This window comes from Cynocephalus volans, chromosome 13, assembly GCF_027409185.1.
Source record: "Cynocephalus volans isolate mCynVol1 chromosome 13, mCynVol1.pri, whole genome shotgun sequence".
NCBI classification, from domain to species: Eukaryota; Metazoa; Chordata; class Mammalia; order Dermoptera; family Cynocephalidae; genus Cynocephalus; species Cynocephalus volans.
This window is the reverse complement of record NC_084472.1, coordinates 53845423-53865162: the sequence shown is the minus strand read 5'-3', so window position 1 is coordinate 53865162 and position 19740 is coordinate 53845423. Positions and strand designations below refer to the sequence as shown.

The window sequence follows — 19740 nt, the reverse complement described above, 5'->3', positions numbered from 1 at the left end:
ACCACTCTTTTCTGCCCATCTGATTGGTAAAGATCTAGAAGGTTGATACAACGAAGTGTTGGTAAAAATAGGAGGCATTGGTTCTCTTGATTTGGCCTCCTGGAAGCCAATCTCCTGCCTAACAGCAACTAGATTTTCTTTTGGAGAATTACACTCCCCAACTGTGTGCAATCTTGACAAAAATCAAGGTACTCTGTCCTTTCATTACAGAAGCCAAAGGGGCCCCTGGAGGCAGCTCCCAGCCTCCCCTCCCACTCACCATGACCTGAGAACAGTCCTCTCCCAGGACTTGAGTGAAGCGAGACAAAGCCAAAAGCCAAGCTTGGGCTCCACTCACCCACCAGTGGCCCTCTGAGAGGCTGCAGAATGGGTGCTGCCATCAAGACTGCTTCTGACGGTCCAGAGACCAGGTCTTTGGTCTTCCTCTCCATCCTGTGAGCTGCCCCATAGCCTGCCAATAGCTCCCCTTTATGTGGAGTCTGCCACAGCTGGTGTCTGTGTTTTAACCAGACTCCTTCCCAAATGATCTGCCCAGTGACCCAACAATCCAATGTCTCCGAATCTGCCCCAGGGAAACCACATGAGCACACATTGCGAGACACTTGTGGCAGTAACGCTTGTAATGGCAAAAAATAGGACACAGACTCTTAGGGTGAACCATATGAAAATGTTATTTTATAGGACAAAAGCACTTTAATGTCAGCAAGAATACTTCAACATCTCTCAGAAAACTGTTAAATGAGCAATGGGGGCTTTCATATTTCATTATAATATGCAAAACTAAATATAGATAGATATATATTTGTGCTATAGAAAATACTCTAAGATATATTATTATGTGGGAAAAAAGGCAAATTTAAGAACAATAAATATATTTTCTAACTTTACAAAATAAAACTGTATCTTTTTGGTAAACGTATATACAAAGAAGTCAAGGAGAAAGTTCTGGAAAGTTCCAGAAAAATACACACCCCATTGATAACAGTTGGAATTTGAATGAGGGGATTAAAAAGTCCTTGTGCTTTGTATTGTTTAGATTACTTTACAATGTGGATGGATTCATATACTATTTATGTACTAAAATATAAACAAAAATTTAAAATCAATATATTTTTTAAATTCTTTAATGGCATCCCATCATCTGGAGTACGGGTTGGCAAACTATGGCCTCACCTCTTTTTTAAGTAAAGTTTTGTTGGAATACAGTCCTGTCCATTCGCTTACATATTGTCAGTGCTGCTTTTGCACAAAATGGTAGGGCTGAAGCTGCATGGCCCACAAAGCTTAAAATATTTACTCTCTGACCTTTTAGAGAACAACTTTGGAGACCTCTTATTTACAGCTGTGATTCTCAGCCCTAGTGGGCATTAGAATCACCTGGGACATTTTTTAAAAAAACTAATGCCTTGGCTCCACCCTCCAAAAGGTTGACTTAATTGGTCAGGGGTGGGGCTTAGGCATTAATAGCTTTTCAGAATTTCCCAGGTGACTCTTATGTGCAGCCAGGCTTGACTGCTCTGACCTCAGGCTTAACTCCTGAGCAGAACTTAAAAGGCCCTTCATGAGCTGACTTGTCCCTCTGGTTTCATCCTCTCAAGCCCGCATTTGCTCTGTTCTCTTTTACGGAATGCACTAGGCTGGCACTTTGTCTTTCTGCCTGGAACGTCCTGGCTTCCCGTCTGCCTGGCAAACGCTGACTCATCCCTTATGTCTAGGCTGAAGGCTTGTCTCCCTCAGGAAACATTCCAGACTCTTGCTTAACATATCACACTAAAGGTATGTCCTTGTGTACCTGTCAGTCTCCCATGTTGGCAGGGAGGGGAGGAACTCATCATGTCTCAATGTATGTCTCAGAGGAGGGGCTCAATGAACATTTGCTAAATTGAATTAAACTTTGAAAAAACTAAGTTTAAAGGTTCAAAGTCCAGTTCCCCAGAGGTATGAGGATACTTCAAAAAGTCTGTGAAAAAATAGAATTGAAAGATAATACGAATCTTTCCATGAACTTTTTGAAGTACCCTCATATTTTTAGGCACTCCTTGTGCCAGAAAAAACAATGGCAAAACAACTGGATGCATTTATTATAAATAGACTAACTGACTTTAAGATTCCCTTCTCCATCACTGACTCGGTATCCCAAACTCTGCAGCCTAAAGTTTAAAGTTCTGGAACTATAAGAGTTGAAGGAGACAGAAACAAGAGAGGTGTCAGTACCGAGTTTGTCTTCCCCCTTAGACAAAACCTTGAAGAGTGCATGGACCCAATTCTTCACTGGAGAAGAGAAAATTCTAGTTTTCTTTCCAATTGGTGTTTTGCTTTGTAAACTAGTTGCATTTGTGGTTTTCTGGCTGGGCTTGTTTTGTGTGCTACACAAACTTTCAAATTGCGTTTGCTTCCTTTCTGATTATGAACTCAAATGGACAAGTTGCCCTTTTCCAACCTCATTCTTAATTAATTTCTGTCAAGTACTTAAGAGCTGCTGGGGTATGGGCACCCTCCAAATCAAAATACATTGTGACTGTCATGGGAGGGAGAAATAGAATGAACTGATGATTAATTACACCTGCTACTTCAAATCACACAGCGGTTGTTCCAAGTTTTCATTTTCAAAAGATTAAAAACTCATTTCGATTCTGCTGGGTAATTGGCAGACAGGTTTTCTTTCTCACGTGGTGGCAATGCTAAGTGCATATTAAGATGCACCATCAAGGGCCGGCCCGTGGCTCACTTGGGAAAGTGTGGTGCTGATAACACCAAGGCCGCGGGTTCGGATCCCTACATAGAGATGGCCAGTTAGCTCACTTGGGAGAGCGTGGTGCTGACAACACCAAGTCAAGGGTTAAGATCCCCTTACCAGTCATCTTTAAAAAAAAAAGAAGAAAAAATGCACCATCAATTAATTTCTGGATCTGAGTAAAGAAGGATCCTGTCAATGTCCTTAAATTTTAAAATAATGATGTACTTACACACTGAAGTTGAAGGCATCAGAAGGTTCTGGAATGCTAGGCCAGAAACAATCCCTGAAAGAAATAATCATCTTCAGCATTAACAGCAAATATTTATTCAGTACCTACCTCTGTTAAACTGGAGATTTTTTAAAACTAGAATTTGATAGTCTTTACCTTTTGGGGATGATACAGGCATATACGTAAAATGCTAATTATCTGGTGCTGGATTTCTTTGTGGTAAGAAAGAGGTCTAAATGTGCTATCAATTTCATGTTCAGGTTCCCAGGGTAGGCTCTTTACAAACACCTCCTGGCTGTCTCCCTTGTGTCTGGTCAGCTATTAATTTTAGACTTGGAAAACAAAAATAGCATGTGTATTTGTTTCTTGTGGCTACTATAATAGATTAACACAAACTTGAAGCCTTAAAACAACAGAAATTTATTTTCTCACCGTTCTAGAGGCCACAAGTCAAAAAATCAGAATCACTGGGCTGAAATCAAGGTGCCAGCAGACTCCTTCTGGAGGCTCTAGGGGAAAATCTGTTCTCAGGCTCCTCCAGCTTCTGGTGGCTGTGACCACATCACTCCAACCTCTGCCTCTGAGATCACATCCCCTGTGTGTGTGTCTCACATCTCCTTCTTCTTCTCTCTTCTAAGGATTCATGTTGTTGCATTTAGAGCCCACCCAGATAAGCCAGAATAATCTCCCCATTATAAGATCCTTAACTGAATCATATCTGCAAAAACCCCATTTCCACATAAGGAAACATTCACAGGTTCCAGGAATAAGGATGTGGATCTTTGGGGGGCCATGTTGCAGCCTATCACAGCATGGATTGTTGATATCCAGTGAACTCAAATTTCAGCGGAGCCCACAGTCTCACTCTATGATGAGGTTTTCATGGTTTCAACCTCTTTTCTGTCTCTAGATCCAGCATCAGTGCAGGGACTGGCCTTGAATAAAACGTCCTCCCAACTGACAGCTGTGTGAGAAAAGAGGCAATGTCCAGAGACTGAGAATAAAGTAGGTGATCCATGCACCACCCATGGCTAAGGCTCAGCCCAGGGCTGGTGACGGTGCTAGTCCACCAGGTGTCTGCCTGTGGACTGCCACCTCTGACAGGTGATCGCCTGTGAGCCTTGGCTTCCAGCGGAGAAGATGAGGCACACAGGCAAGAGACGTGGGATGATCATTTGAGGAGGTGAATGGTGAAGCCAGAGGGAGTGAGTGAGCAGAGCACGAGGCTCCACATCCTGACTGTCACAGGCTCAGGGACGTGGTGTAGGAACCAGGGAGAGGGGACGTGAAGGGTTAAGAAAGTTTTAGAGCAAAAGTAGCTGCTTGGGGAAAATTTCTAGGATGTCATGAGATCAGAGAACACAGGAAATAAAAAGTCTGCAGGCTGCTTGGGAACCAGAAGCCTCCCCTCCTCCCCTACCATTTTTTCCCAGAGGAATAAAGTACAGGAAAATGCAGGAATCATGTGAAACCATGGGGGCCATGACATGCTGAGCAGTTATGATTCCATGTCTGTAGCTTCCCCTGCAAGGCCTCTGCTGTAGACAGTGTTACCAGAGGGCTGGGTTGGACTTTAAGAAATAGCTCTGGGTGGGTCTGCTACCTCTCAAGGAAAATGAGTCCCAGGACCAACCTGAGACTGGCTTTTTTTTTTTTTTCATCCCAGGTAATAAATGCTTTTTAATCCTTTAGTGTGTTTGAGAGGCCATAGCAATCTGTATTAGTTTCCTAATGCTGTCTTGAATTTCCACAATCTGGAAATTCTGGTCTAAAACAACAGAAACTTATTCTCACAGTTTTGCAAAATTGAAGCCTCAAACCAAGGGGTCAGCGGGGTTGGTTCCTTCTGGAGGGTCTGAGGGAAAGTCTGTTCCATGGCCTCTCCTTGCTTCTGGTGGTCGCTGGCAGTCCTTGGTGTTCCTTGGCTTATAGACCCTTCACTCCAGTCTCTGACTCTGTCATTATATGGCGTTCTCCTTGTGTGCCTCTTTGTGTCCAAATCTCCCTCTTATAAGGACATCGATCACTGGTTTGGGCCCACGCTAATCTAGTATCACCTCATCTTAATTTGACCGTATCTGCAAAGACCCTATTTCCAAATAAAGTCACATCCATGGAAACTGGGGGTTAGGGTTTCAACATCTTTTGGAGGCACACAATTTCACCCACACATGCTGAATGGGTATCATTATAAATTATATTAGTATAAAGAACAAATGTCACACTGTATTAGTTTGCAGGTGCTGCCATAACAAAGTACCTAGCACAAACTGGGTGGCTTAGACAACACGAGTTCATTTTCTCACAGTTCTGGAGGCCGGATGTCTGAGATCAAGGTATGGGCAGGGATGGTTCCTTCTGAGGCCTCTCTCCTTGGCTTCTAACCAGCTGCCTTCTGGCTTTGTCCTCATGTGACCTTCCGTCTATACATGCCTGTGTCCTAATCTCCTCTTATAAGGGCACCAGTCTTTGGATTAGGGCCCATCCTGCTCATCTCATTGTAGCTTAATTATCTCTTTAAAGACCCTATCTCCAAATAGTCACATTCTGGGGTTAGGACCTCAACATATGAATTTGGGGGGAATACAAGAGCATTTCCAAAAGCTCATGCAAAAATGAAATCAAAAGATAATACAATGTTTTCATGAACCTTTTGAAGACCCCTCACACAATTCAGCCCATAACATACACAAATTACAAATGATATCTATAATACTCCTTAGTATAAGTTCTACATATAGTCAATTGACTCCCACAGAATGCTTTTGCTGATTTTTGCAAACTGTTGTAACCACAGCCAAATCATGGTTTCACTTGGCCAACAAGTATAGTCCTAATGTGAACGCTGTTGACATCTGTGCACTCCTTAATGAGTAAGGATATTAATGAGTAAGGATCTTGATGAGTAAGGACGTACAAGGATGTCAGAACTTTTCTGATTTGTCCATGACGGGAGCAACTTTTTTGCTGAATCAGATGAGAGTTGAGTACTAAAGAATATTTCCTCATCTTTTTGCACTATTCATAATGGTATGGTTATAGACATTACACACTTTTAAGTTTAACTTGCATCCTTAACAATTTCTCCATCAACTTCTTAAGTCTAGACAGTCAACAAAATAAATCAAGCCCTGACTTGTAGCAAACACTGACTTCTGTGGTGAACGTGTCCTCCTGCCAGCTGACTTACAGCTCCCAAGCTGATGTCCCCGAGTGCAAAGTTGAGAGGGCACATGCGGTGGTAGCGTGGCAGTAATTTTCAGCACACAGACACAATTTACACAAGTATAAATAGCTTCAAGAATATAAATAATAGTAAAATGTTGTAAAATAATTAGGAAGTGATGAATTTTGGATATTTATTACTTTTATGCTTAACATGATTTATTTAATTGTAAGTTCATGTGATTTAACCTTTAAAAATAACTATGTTTAACAACTGTCTTGACAATTTAACAGTTGGCCTGCACGAGCCAGCACAGACCAGCTGTAGCACACTGCTGGGCCTAGGAATTAGGATTTTTTAAAATCTACTGTAGATTTTCAGAATTGGGGAAATACAGCCTGGCCGTTTCACAAGTGAAGAAACTTGTTGAGCAATGTGACACCGTTTGGATGAGATCACATAGCAGTCATTGGCCTATCCAGGACAAGACCCCCAGCCTCAGAACTGCCAGCCTAGTGCAATTCCCACGTCTCAAAGTCTTTTGTCTACAATTTAAGTTGACAAGGAAAGTACAGTGAAGAAAGAAACAAAGCTCCCGAGGGACAAATGTTCAGGAGTCAGGTAGAGAGAGAGAAGGCGAGAGAAGACTGATCATCAACTCATCAATGCAGAAGGACATCCAGACAGGGACTGTCTCTGGATTAGAAATAAATGAGTGCTAAGAAAGAGGAAGGCAGCTAATACCATAGTGGTCAAGGAGAAAGAAAACTGAGAAAAAGATTCATAAGAAGGGGGGATGCTGGATTCATCAAAAGGGAAGTCAGCTGGCATGAGGATGCCACATTCCCCACAAAATGCTAGAGTGCAGTTTTTGTACGTGATCAACTGAATGTAGACTTCCCTAATTATGGAGTTTAAAACGAAACAAAAACAGAAGCAGAGGGACCAGAACATTCACCCAAGGACTTCAGCAGTGAAAAGGGGTATAAAATAAGACGCCAAGACCCAAGAGGGTGGTAGAATCAAAGCACACAAAGGTATTTGGATTTCATCCCTATTAAGATGGTGGCCATGTGTCTGTTAGACAGCAAATGGAGAAGGTTGCTGGAAAGGGAGAATGGAGCCTCACTTTAGAGTTATGTTACTACAGTCGTCTTTCCTATAATGTCTGCACCCTGTAATTTATCCTAACCACTGCCAGATTGAGTATCTCTAAATACCAGTCTCTCTCCAGTTCTAGAACAGCCATGACTTCAATTTCCTTCTGCAAGACCAAACATCTCTGCACCAATTTAAAACCTTCCCTCCACCTTATTCCTCAGGTCCCCACCCTTTATCTGAGGTCTTATGCAGCCCATGCCTATTACCATCTCTGTGCTTTGGGTTGGGGATGGTGTTTGAAAATGTTATCATGCAATAATTAATATATTAAAAAGGCATGAAGAATAAAACAAATGCCTATGTTCCATCACCCAGCTTAAAAAATAAAGCTTGACCAATCATTTGAAATCTAGTGTGTTCCCATCTGCATTCCCACCCTGATCACCTTCTCCCAGGTAACCCCTGGACTAAATCTGGAGGTTAGTTTCATGCATTTCTTAAGATTTGTGCTATATACCAACAGCAAAATGAACCTTCTTTTGCATGTGTTTAAACTTTATACTGAAAATAATCTCCTGCAACTCATTTTTTAATTCTTGATGTTATTTCTGTGTGACCCCTCCAAGTTGATTCACGTAGGTCTGCCAGGTTTTGTTTTGCTTTTTCTTGCTTCTCGTTGCTTATTCTAGGCAATGACTGAAAATGCAGGCTCAGGCATCAGAGGATGTGGGCTCAAATCCTATTTTTACCACTTAGGGCAAGATATTTTACATTTCTGTGATTCAGTTTCCTCATTTATAAAATAGAGATGATAATACTCCCCTCCCCCATTAGCATGGCTGTTGGGACTACATGGCACAACTCCTGCAAAGGACTCAGAATGGTGCCTGCCATCTAAAAGTACTCACTACCTATGGACTCATTACTTTTCCATCCATATGACTGTCAGGAAAACCACACTGAGAACTAAGGTCAGAACCATATGCTATGCTCAAAAAATCTCAGGCAAAATGTCAAAGGAAAAATGCCAAGTATTTTCTGGTACATTAGAATGAAAATCAGTTAAAACAACCATAGATAGTATATTTGTCTGTTAAAATAAATGAAAAGTCATCTTTCCCATTTATGTAAATCATTCAATTCTTTCTTGAACCATTTATCTTGGGGAAATTTTTTTAACTAAAAAATGTTCAGTTTTCAGTCTCCTACAGATGAAAGGTGGTTGGTGCATGATTAGAGAGTAAATTGTAATGCAAATATAGCAGTAACATGACTGTGACTAATGATGACATGTTCTACAACCTCATCACCAGAGATCTGAGACAATCATTGCACATTCTGGATTTTCTTGGCCAGTTTATTTAGCTTGGCTTTGTCAGAATATTCCCTATCAATGTCACCAACTGTTGTAGCGAAACATAATAAATTCCAAAATGGAACTTGAAGATGGCTATTGAATTAATTGGATCCATGTTTTCCCAGCATTTCATTAAATACCAGGATATCTAATCTAGTGTAGAATGGCAAGTGCTTCAAATCCTGTCCTATTGAGAATTACAAAATATTAGCTCAAAACTGCTTATTTTTATGACACATATTATACTACTAAGTGCTTTTCAATACAAAATAAATTAACCATGCATTCAAAATGAAGTGGAAATGGCTATATTTGTTTATCTGGCTTTGGAAAGAGTGAGTTTTTACATTTTTTTCTTAGTAGTTTCCATTGCATCAACAATGAATCATTATCCTGAAGGTGAGGATACCCCACTGAAAATGAATCTGATTTCCTGCTCCTTTCCAGCAGGAAGGTATGTGTCCCTTTAATTTTGAGAATTGTTTTGTAAAAGTAACAACAAAAAAATTACGGGGCCACCTGAAGTTCATCTGTAATGTGTGCAAAGGGTCTTGGCTATAGTCTGGCTTCTTCCAGCTTCAGCCAGTGCATTTCCCAGCACACTTATAATTTACTGTCAAGCATATAATTGGCAAAACTTTTCCCTGAATAATGGAGTAACTCATTATCAAAAGCAGACTAAATGTCTAGAAAAAGAAATAAACCAAGCTCTCTCATATGACAATGAAATGTTATCAACCTCAACAACGGTCAAAAGCTTCACACAATTTATAAACAATTCTCATCTTATTAAGAGATTGGTCCCCTTGAGATTCTTCCTAGCTGGACAATCAGTATACGCTTCTACAATAAAAATTCCTCCTCCCTTGATTCCTGGCGCAATATGTAAATTAAGGCTCATCTCTTTCCTGTTTGATTCTGTGTTGTTAATTCTCAAGAGTAGAACTCTCCAGCACAAGCCTCAGCCTGCCCTGTGCTCACGTACTCCATGGGCCAGGGAAACCTACTTACTTCTTAGAGCGTATTCTTTGGGCTCCACTGAATTCAGATCGGAAAGGAATTCATCAGTATCTTGCATGCACTTGAGAGAAATGTTTCTCGCAGGGAAGACAAAAGGTAATTGAAAAGACAGCAGGCAAAATAGTAAAGTAAAGTAAGGACCATCATTGATTGTCTCTTAATCTCTCTGGAAACCTCCCTTCATAGACAAAGAGGCTTATATTTATGAAACACTAGTTTATCACGTGTTGGAGATAAATGTGACATTGCCTGCTCCTTAACAGGCAGAAAGACAAGCTGTGTCTCCTAAGCCACCTGCAAAGCGGCTGAGATGAGCAAACCACGGAAACCAATTTATATACAACTTGTTATTGTTGAGTAAAATAGCTTGCTGTGGATGTAGGGGCCGCCGGCCACCTGGCTTCCTTTAGTTACGCAGATTAACATGTCCAGCTCACATGGATAAGGCTGGATTTTCTCTGTTTAGATGGTCTGGTGTAAATCTGTGGGTTTAAAAAATATACAGAAGATGTTAAGTGGCTATATTTGATTTTCGCCCAAGGATGATGATGGATCCAACCTATAAAATGTTTGGATGAATGAGCAATGAAGGGCTTCTTGGTGACCATCTGGATAGGTTATGCATCTGTTAGTGCATTTGCTGAACTTTGAAAGTGGCATCCATGTGGGAGCGACGAGCTTCCCCATGGCAAGGAGAGTTTATTGCAGTAGGACAAACATGCACGCACATCCCCTTGTGGAGATTTAGAACACACATCCTGGGAAGGAAATGATGCTGACAGAAGCAACGTTTTGGTAATGGTGATCACCGACTTTAAGAAAACATAAAATGTGTTGATCTGGATTTCTCATAGTGTAAATCTCTTTCCAGGCAGGCTTTTTAAAAATAGTAACCTGCATATCTCCATTTAAAATGTGATGCAACTTCTGCAAATCTTGTTTACACTGCCAGAACACATCTATCTCTGTGGGTGGCCCTGACTCAGTTGTGCTTTCTGCTGCCTGTTGGCTTCACAGCATCTCCCAGCACCCCAGACTGCTACCCCTTTCCTTGCTCACACTCCACTCTCTCTCTCACATCTGTTCTTTTGTGCATGCCATGCCCTCTGTCTGGAGTACGCTTCTCCCAGCCCACCTCCTGTGCTTTACTATCTACTCTGACTTATTCCTCTAAGTAGGTGTTGGCTCTTCCAGGAAGCCCTCCTGGGCTTCCTCTTAGTGAGAATAGCCTGTTCTCTGTGCTGCCTAACCGCTTTGCATATCCCCTTTACCTCCTCACATAGAAGTCTTCTATTTCTGCTTCCCTCTTTCCTGCAGACTGGAAGCTCCAAGATGGCAGGCACTGTGCTCTTTTTATCCTCCCAGGCTTTTCTCAGAGGCAATTTGTGTAGTGGTTAAGAACCAAAGCTGTCACTTACCAGCTGTGTGACTTAGGGCAACTGTGCTGCCTCCATGACCTCATCTGGAAAATGAGGCTAATAATAGTCTCTACCTCTTGGAACTGTAAGATTTAAATAATATATTTAAAGTATTAAAAGAGTGCCTGACCCATTGTAAACACTCAAGGAATATTAGCTATTATTATCTTTATATTCTAAATACTAACTATGCACCTGGCAGATGATAATATATATACCAGACATCCAGATACTGAATATTCAGGGGATCTTGCAAGATCTGAGCTGTAGTGGACCCTTAATAAACAATAGCTATTGTGGCACTTTATTTTTTTGTTATTGGCCTAAAGGAAAAAAAGGTCAGGCACAGAAGCTAAACTAGAGTCACTATAGGGTGAAGTGCCTTTAAAAAGCAGATCATTGGATCCAATTTTCAAAGGAGACAGTTTCAAAACAAAAACTTCCTAGTAGTCAAAAGTACTCAAGAGATGAACTGGGCTCTTTCCAATGATATAGAGGTCTCCAATCTTGGAGGTGCTCAACTATTGATTAAGTGAATATATTAAAGAAGAGATTAAAGCATAACGTGGTCCTTACACAAAGTACTTTTAAGGTCTTCTCTCATTTTGAAATCCTTTGGTCTATGTTCAAGAGTATTTTCTACTGCTAATATCTTGGTTATTTGCAAACCTCAGAAGATGTCAAATTGAAGTAGAAACTGAAATTTCAATACAAAAAAATGAAAGATAGCATCCAACCTGGAACTATATAGAGAGAAAGCAACAGATTGTAGAAAAAAGGAAATATAGTTTGGCACCAGAAACCAGGGTTTAAGTCCTGCTCTGTCAGAAAAGAAATTGGTTGAATTTCTCCATCTGTAAAATCATAAAATCAGCCTATCTCATGCAGTTGTTTTATAGTATTAACTTAGAGTTCATGACACAAATGTTATATAGACTCTTAACTTACGAACAAATGCTTGTTAGCGTTGGAGCTCTCATGCCAAATGTATTTCCTTTGCTTAACTATGTTTTAAAAAAATGGGGGAGGGAGATTTTAAAAATTAGAGGTTTAGGTAATTTGAATATTTATGAATGATTAAACAGAAAAATCTCTGAAACCTGGATTTATTCCCTAGTGAGTTGCTGACGTTGTATAGTCACTGAAAATGAGAATGATACTGCTCTTAGCATTCAGTGTTAAATACTTCATCTTTTATCAAAGGGGGAAAAAAATGAGCGGAACCTACACCTACGTTTTAAGCATTGGTAATAAAAACCATTTAACATGGTTTTAACATACCATTTAAAAGAAAAAAGAATTCTATTTTGGGGTAATTAATAGCTCAAGACCCTTCTAATGCTTGTCCCAGCCCTGAAGAAATGAAATTATGACTAATTAAGGTTTAAGTGAGCTCAGCCATTTCACAAAGATATTTCAGGTGCTTTTTTTATGCAAAGCCGTTTACTGGGCATAAAAAAGAGGACATGAAAATAAATAATGCCTTCCTTTCCTGAAAGCAGGCCTTTATCCTTTCCTGAAGCTGCTGCAATCCGCTGGCTGATGCTATTATTTATGCCACAGTCACTTTATTCAAGTAACTAGCTATTAAAAAGGAAAGGGCATTAGCTTTCTCACCATTTGCCAATGGGTTTGAGAAGACAAGGATCTGCCTTTGCTGACAAGAATAAGAATCGACCTGATGGAAAAAATGTAACTCATACCTACCTGCTGCTCTCAGGATGCAAAGTGAAAAATGTGTCTAGCAATGAGAGGAAATGGTGACAGCAGATGAGAAGTAGGCAGAGAGTTCATGGAAAAGCTTAGAACGTTCATCCAGGGGATGGCAGACAGTTAGCAAATAAGCATGGAATGTCAGGCTGTGCTAAGTGCTAGGAAGAAAAATAATGCAGTGAACAGAGATGGAGAGTAGGGAAGTGGTGTGTGTTGTTGGTGGAGTGGGCACCTCTTAGTAAGGTAATAGGAAAAGGCTCTCTGAGCAGAGGACTTTTGAGCTGACCTCAAAGAAGTGAGAAAGCCCTCATGGGAATAACTGGGGGAAGAGCATTTTAGAAGAGGGGACAGCAAGTGTCCAGGTCCTGTGCTGGGAATGTGAATAGTATTTAGGAAGTAAAAGGAGGGAGTGAGGTGTGGGTGGGAAGAAGTGACAGGTGACAGGACGTGGAGAGGGCAGGTCTTTGGGGTCAGTCTCACAGCTATTGAAATGCACACACTTCCATCTATTTTGTTAATCCTCTTCTAAAATAACCGATATTGGCATGTCGTTGGATGGTGTCTTATTCAGAGGGAAGGAAGAGTCTAAACTTCACAGTATCCCACTGTGATAATGGCACTCCTTGGGTCCAAGATGGTTCAGTGATTCCTTAAACGCAGATTGACCACTCTCACCCTCACCAAACAAGTGCAATTCACAAAGTAACTCAATCCACAGTCACCATGACCATTGCTACCGTGCCCCTACCAGAACGAGTACATTTAAACTGTCTTTGCTTCTTTGTATCACTTACTCAAGAGTCAAAGCAGGAGCATGGTTTTGGTCAAGTACCGGTCATCCCATGCCTGAGGTTAAGCTGCCGGGGGTCAGGACAAGTGAACTTCTGGCTTTTATAATAGTAGGCAAGATCCATCTTTGCCTAGAAATATACAAGGGCAGATCCCTCAACACTGGAAAGGGAAGTTCTGATGCTGAACTGGCAAAGTAAAAACATGCATCCATTAATCCTATTTACAGACATCTTCCAGCCTTCCCAAGATGCAAACAGATGTCGCTCTAGTTTCTGTTAACACTTGTCAACGTCGTAGTATCCTTTACAATCAGCAGATCTATGCCTGCCTTGTTCTTTTTCATAAAATAAATGATACTTATTCTCCAGAAATAACCAATTCAATTAAGTCTGACTTGACCCAAAGGTCAGAAAATTACTCTGGGGCTAAACCACACTTTCTGTAACTGAGTTGGAGGTGTCTATGACAGACTCTGATTACATAGCTGCCCTAGGTAAAAACACAGTCTTGCAGAGGATTGTGTTTAGAAACAGATTTGTCATGGTAGTGTAATTTACAATTATAACTACAAGAAAAGCTCAAGAATAAGCAGCTTGCAATAAAATAGCAAAGCAAATTGAATAATCAGTTCCCTTAAATACTGTGAGACATTATAAATAGTGTTGTGTTATGAGTCAGAACTAACCTCATAAATTGAATTTAGAAACTGGTGAATATTTTCTGGGAAATGCTGTTCTGTTTCCTTGAGTGAAAACAACCACCTTGGAGAAAAGATATAATTCCAGGATAAACCTGGTAAGGTGATTAGAAAGAAGAGGTAAATGTAGAATCCTAAGTACTCTGTTCCATCAGACAGCCTACCAACAGGGGATAAAATGCACGCTGACGATAAAACAGGTATAGAATATGCACTTCTGAACGCACGCACTAGGTGTCTATGGCCATTATAACCTCCCACCGTGCACCCCAGATCCCTCAACCACCCTTCTTTCCTGCTCTGTGCCCAGCATACTGACACCTACAACCTGTTGTGGCTTCCTTGTCTTCTAGCTTTTATTTAGCTTTGGCCAGTGAGAGGTGAGGGCAGGAAATTTTTGAGTGTGATGAGACAGCTTTCTGGTAATATCCCTGCCCATACTCTCCTGGCTTCACTATGGCTCTGGCAAGTGGCCTCTGTTGAGTGCCCCCATTCCACAGCTCCAGCTCCCACTCCTCAGGCCTGAGGGTAGCTCCCCACCGTTGCTAGTCTCTTGGTGCATCAACATCCCTTGTTCCAACTCACAGCTCTGTATGCATGTAGTCCCTTGTTCAATTTCTTTAAAGTTAAACATTTTCTAGTGTACTATCTGTATCCTGCTGGGACACTAATTGAAACAGGATGTGATGTTGGGCACCCCCGTATCTACTCTTCAAAAGAAGGCAGCAAATATAAATGAGCAAACTTCCAGAAAAACATAGTCTGACAATTATGAAAGTTTTGTCATCCAGTGTATTGAGTCTTTGCTAAAATGTTCACCAAAATCCATTGTGACTGTAGAAAGAGGAAAATGGACATGGAAAGAGAATGCTCTGGGAAGACTGACGGTGGTCTCCATCTCAGCCTCACACCTGGACCATAGGCTAGGCTATTCAGAATGAGTAGTTTGGGTGATGGTGACCAAATTTACAACTGAATAGTCTACAAGCTTCCAATAGCAGGAAGAGAGGCTTTTCCGTGGAGATATAGGTACTTAATGTTATAAATTTCCCTCTTTGAACTGCTTTTGCTGTATCCCATAGATTTTGGTATGTTGTGTTTACATTTTCATTTGTCTTAAGATTTTTTATTTCCTTTTTGATTTCTCCCTTGACCCAGTGGTTATGTCTTAGTCCATACCAGACTGTGTAATTTATAAACAATAGAATTTTATTTGGCTCACAGTTCTAGAGGCCAAGAAGTCCAAGAGCATGGCACCAGCATCTGGCAAGGGTCATGCCATAGGGTAAAAGTGAAAGCAGAAGGGCAAATAAGCACACAAGACTGGAGAAATTGGGCTGAACTCCTCCTTTTTATCAGGAATCCAGTTTGGCGATAACAGCATTAATCCCTGCATGAGTGTAGAGCGCTTGTGGCCTGATCACATCTTAAAGTCCCCATCTTTTAATAATGTTGCAATGGCAACTAAGTTTGCAACACATTTTTGAGGACACATTGAAACCATAGCAGTTGTTCAGTAGCATGTTGTTTAATTTTCAGATATTTGTGAATTTTCCAAGATTTCTCCTATTACTGATTTCTAGTTCAATACCACTGTGGTCAGAAAAGATACTTAATATTTCAGTCCTTTTAAATTTGTTGAGATTCGTTTTGTGGCCTTATATATGATCTATCCTGGAGAAAGTTCTGAGAGCACTTGAGAAAGATATTTTTTCCTGTTGCTATAGGATGAAATGTTCTGTATGTGTTTGTTAGGTCCATTTGGTCTAAAGTATAGTTCAAATCCAATGTTTCCTTATTAATATTCTCTCTAAATGATCTGTTGATTGTTGAAAGCAGGGTATTAAAGTCCCCTACTCTTATTATATTACAATCTCTCTCTCCTTTCAAATCTATTAATATTGGCTTTGTGTTTAAGTGCTTCAACGTTGGGATCATATATTTTTAGAATTGTTGTATTCTCTTGATGAATTGACTCCTTTATAATTATGTTTTTCTCTCTTTTTACAGTTTTTGAATTAAAGTCTATTTTGTCTTATGTTAGTATAGCTACCCCTGCTCTTTTTTGGTTTCTATTTGCATACAATATATTTTCCTATCCCTTCACTTTCAGCCTACGTGCGTCCTTAAAGGTAAGGTGAGCCTCTCTTTAAAAAAAAAAAAAAAAAACTTTTCATTTTTTTTAAAAGATGACCGGTATGGGGATCTTAACCTTTGACTTGGTGTTGTCAGCACCATGTGCTCTTCCAAGTGAGCTAACTGACCATCACTACATAGGGATCCAAACCCATGGCCTTGGTGTTATCAGCACCACACTCTCCCAAGTGAGCCATGGGCCAGCCCTGAGGTGAGCCTCTTGTAGGCAGTATATAGTTGGATCTTGTTTTTTCTTTTTTTTAAAATTTATTCAGTCACTTTGTCTTTTTATTGGAGAATTTAATCTATTTACATTTAAAGTAGTTACTGATAGGTGAGGACTTACTACTGCCATTTTGTAATTTGCTTTCTTGTTATTTGGAACATGCTTTGTTTTTTCCTCTCGCTTTCTTTGTGGTTTGATGATTTTCTGTAGTAGTATGCTTTGAACTCTTTCATATTTTGTCTATAGACAAAAATCTACTATAAATTTTTGCTTTGTGGTTACCATGATCTTTATAATGAAATAAGTTCACATTGTCATATTACAAAGGCTTACAATTAATTCAGTAAGGATGTGAGATTCGTAATTGAAGAAAACAAAAACCTTCAATGAAAACAAGAAGGAAAAGGGATCCATTTAAGCAAACAATGAATTATTGCTGAGTAGGAGCCAAGTTTTTAAGGTAACTAAGTTTAGTTTCCTTATTTAGAAGATATATGCTAAGATTAAGAGCTACAATCTGGAATCCTTACAGCATTTGATATTTGCAAAGAGTGTGTGTGTGTGTGTGTGTGTGTAAGCTAAATGGCATAAATAGCATTTCACATTTGGCACACCCCTCACTATTTTCAGACTATCCTTTGGGATAGGTGGAGGATTCCTCTAAGTCATATGTTACCTTATAAAATTCTTCAAGCACATTTCCCCTTCTTCTGAACAGACATTAAAAGAAAATGTTGCTCATAACATGATGAATATATTAATATGAATAATATTCAATATTAATCTTGGCTGGCCAAAGTTTTCAAGAAGAAATTTCACTATTGGTCAAAGATCCTGAGATGGAAACTCACTAGCCCACTGACACTGATGAGGCACACCCACCAGAGCTTTGAGTGGAGCAGTTCTCCTTTGAACTACTTACTGTGGTAGGAGTTAGGAATTTGCAGAAAATGTGTTTGTGAGGAGAACCGATCTATGCCATGTAGTCTCAGCCAATGTTTTCCTTTTATCTCATTTTCTAAGTATCATTTTACTGGCATCCTTCCTTATGCATTGCTGTTACTCAATTATTGATAAACAAAATAAAATTACCCAACCACATAGAAACAAAAATGTTTTGTACTAGGGTACTTCAAACAGTTTGTGGAAAAATAAAATTGAAAGATATGAATCTTTTCATGAACTTTTTGAGGTACCCTCGTATACATGTCTGAAACTCAAGCGCATTAACTTCCCCAGAGCCAGCTCATTTTTACTTCCATACTTCTATTTAAGTAATCTAAAATATTTAAGAAAAATTAAGAAATCACTGCTATGATCTGAGTATTTACACCCCTTCCAAAGCTCATGTGAAGCTTGATCCCCAACATGCAGTGTTGAGAGGTAGGGCCTTTGGGACATAACTGGATCATGAGCCCTCACGGATGGATTAGTCCACTCATGGGTTAATGGATAAATGGGTTATAACAAGAGTGGCACTGGTGGCTTTATAAGGATAGCCAAGTGAGCACATCGGTGCACTTCTGCCCCTGTCATCATGAGATGCTCTGTGCCACCTCAGGACTCTGAGAAGAGTCACCACCAGGAAGAATGCCCTCACCAGATGTGCCCCTTGACCTAGGACTTCTCAGCCTTCAAAACTATAGGAAATAAATTCCATTTTTTTATAGATTACCCAGTTTCAGGTATTCTATGTGACAGAAAATAGACAGTCACCTAAGCTTGAACTTTCAGATCAGACTTCTTTCTCTGTATCTCACAGTGTGAAACCCTCTTGATGCTACTTCTGAAATGCTACTTAAACTGAAGCCTTTTTCTGAGCATATTCTCACCACCCTAGGTCAAGTCCTCATATGGTGTTAGTACCATAGCTAAATCGATTTAAATTTTATTCCTGCGACAGTCATTTATGCTGTTCAAATATTTTCAGCCTTTTAGGCACATGAAAGGACTGCACTTCCTGGCCTCCTTGTGACTGGGTGGGACTATGTGACTGATTTGGGCCAGTTGTTGAGAAGTGACTTCTATCACTTCTGGCCAGAGGATTTAATTGCACTTCTGTCTACCACAGTAACTGGCAACTTTTGGGATAGTAGGGTAATGAGAACAGGAGATATGATGCAGCCATGCCTCCAGCCAACCCAATGTGGCCATTAAATGTGAGCAAGAAACGTCTTGTTATAAGACATTTAGATTTCAGGTTGTAACTATAGCCTGACTTGACCTATCTTGATTGCTATACTCTCCCACCACCTGTCCCAAACACTGCTACCAAATAATCTGGTCATGTCAGTCCCCTATCCAAATAACTCACCTCTGTCAAAGTACAAAACCCCTTAATCTGTCAATCAAGGCTTTTTATAACTTGGCCTAAGCTTACTCTTTCAGCCTCAGCTCCTACTTCTCCCCTAAACTGAGCAAATGGGCTTCCTAAAAATTCACTGAGCATCCCCCACAGTATTGTGCCTTTGTTCTGACTGTATCCTCTTTCTCAAATGCCCATGCCCAGCATCTACAACTAATGAAGACTGAGAGGACTTAAGTCCCAACACGGATTTTTGCTCAGCATTCACTATGTTAACACAAGTATTCATATCTTTCATTAATGGCTAAGAATTTTCCACACTGACCCTTCTCAATTCTATTCTCTCTTTCTGGAACTCCTATTAAATTTAAGTTGAATCTTCTCATTTTATCCTTCTTGACTTCTAACATCTCTTTCATATATTCTATCTCATCTCTGTGCTATATTCCAGGTAATTTCCTCAAGATCTATTTTCCAGTTCACCAGTTCTCTCTTCACTTGAGCTATCTAGCTTTCCCCCCAGGACTACAATATTGTATAGTGTTTCTCTACTCTGGATTTCAGTTTTTTTCCTTTTGGGCTTCTGAGAATTTTAAAAACTTTCTTGTACACTTAACTAGGCATTTAACAGATTTTAATTTCATATTGAGCATTTCTGAGTATTTGAGAGTAGATACTTTTAGGTTATCTTACAAAAGCCATAGTGCCAAAAACAAAAATTCTGTATCGTGTTTTGCACATACTTTTTATTTGTTGAATAAGTGAATATTTGTCAATATGTACATAACCACAAGGAGCGAGCACTAGATTTAGAGCAAAATATTTGGGTTCTGATACGCAAAG

General features: G+C 40.0%; 1 pseudogene; it reads right to left on the bottom strand.

Moving 5' to 3' along the window:
* Positions 1 to 13655, bottom strand: part of LOC134361681 (O-acyltransferase like protein-like) — a 60932-nt pseudogene extending 47277 nt beyond the window's left edge.
* Positions 13656 to 19740: the final 6085 nt, after the last annotated feature.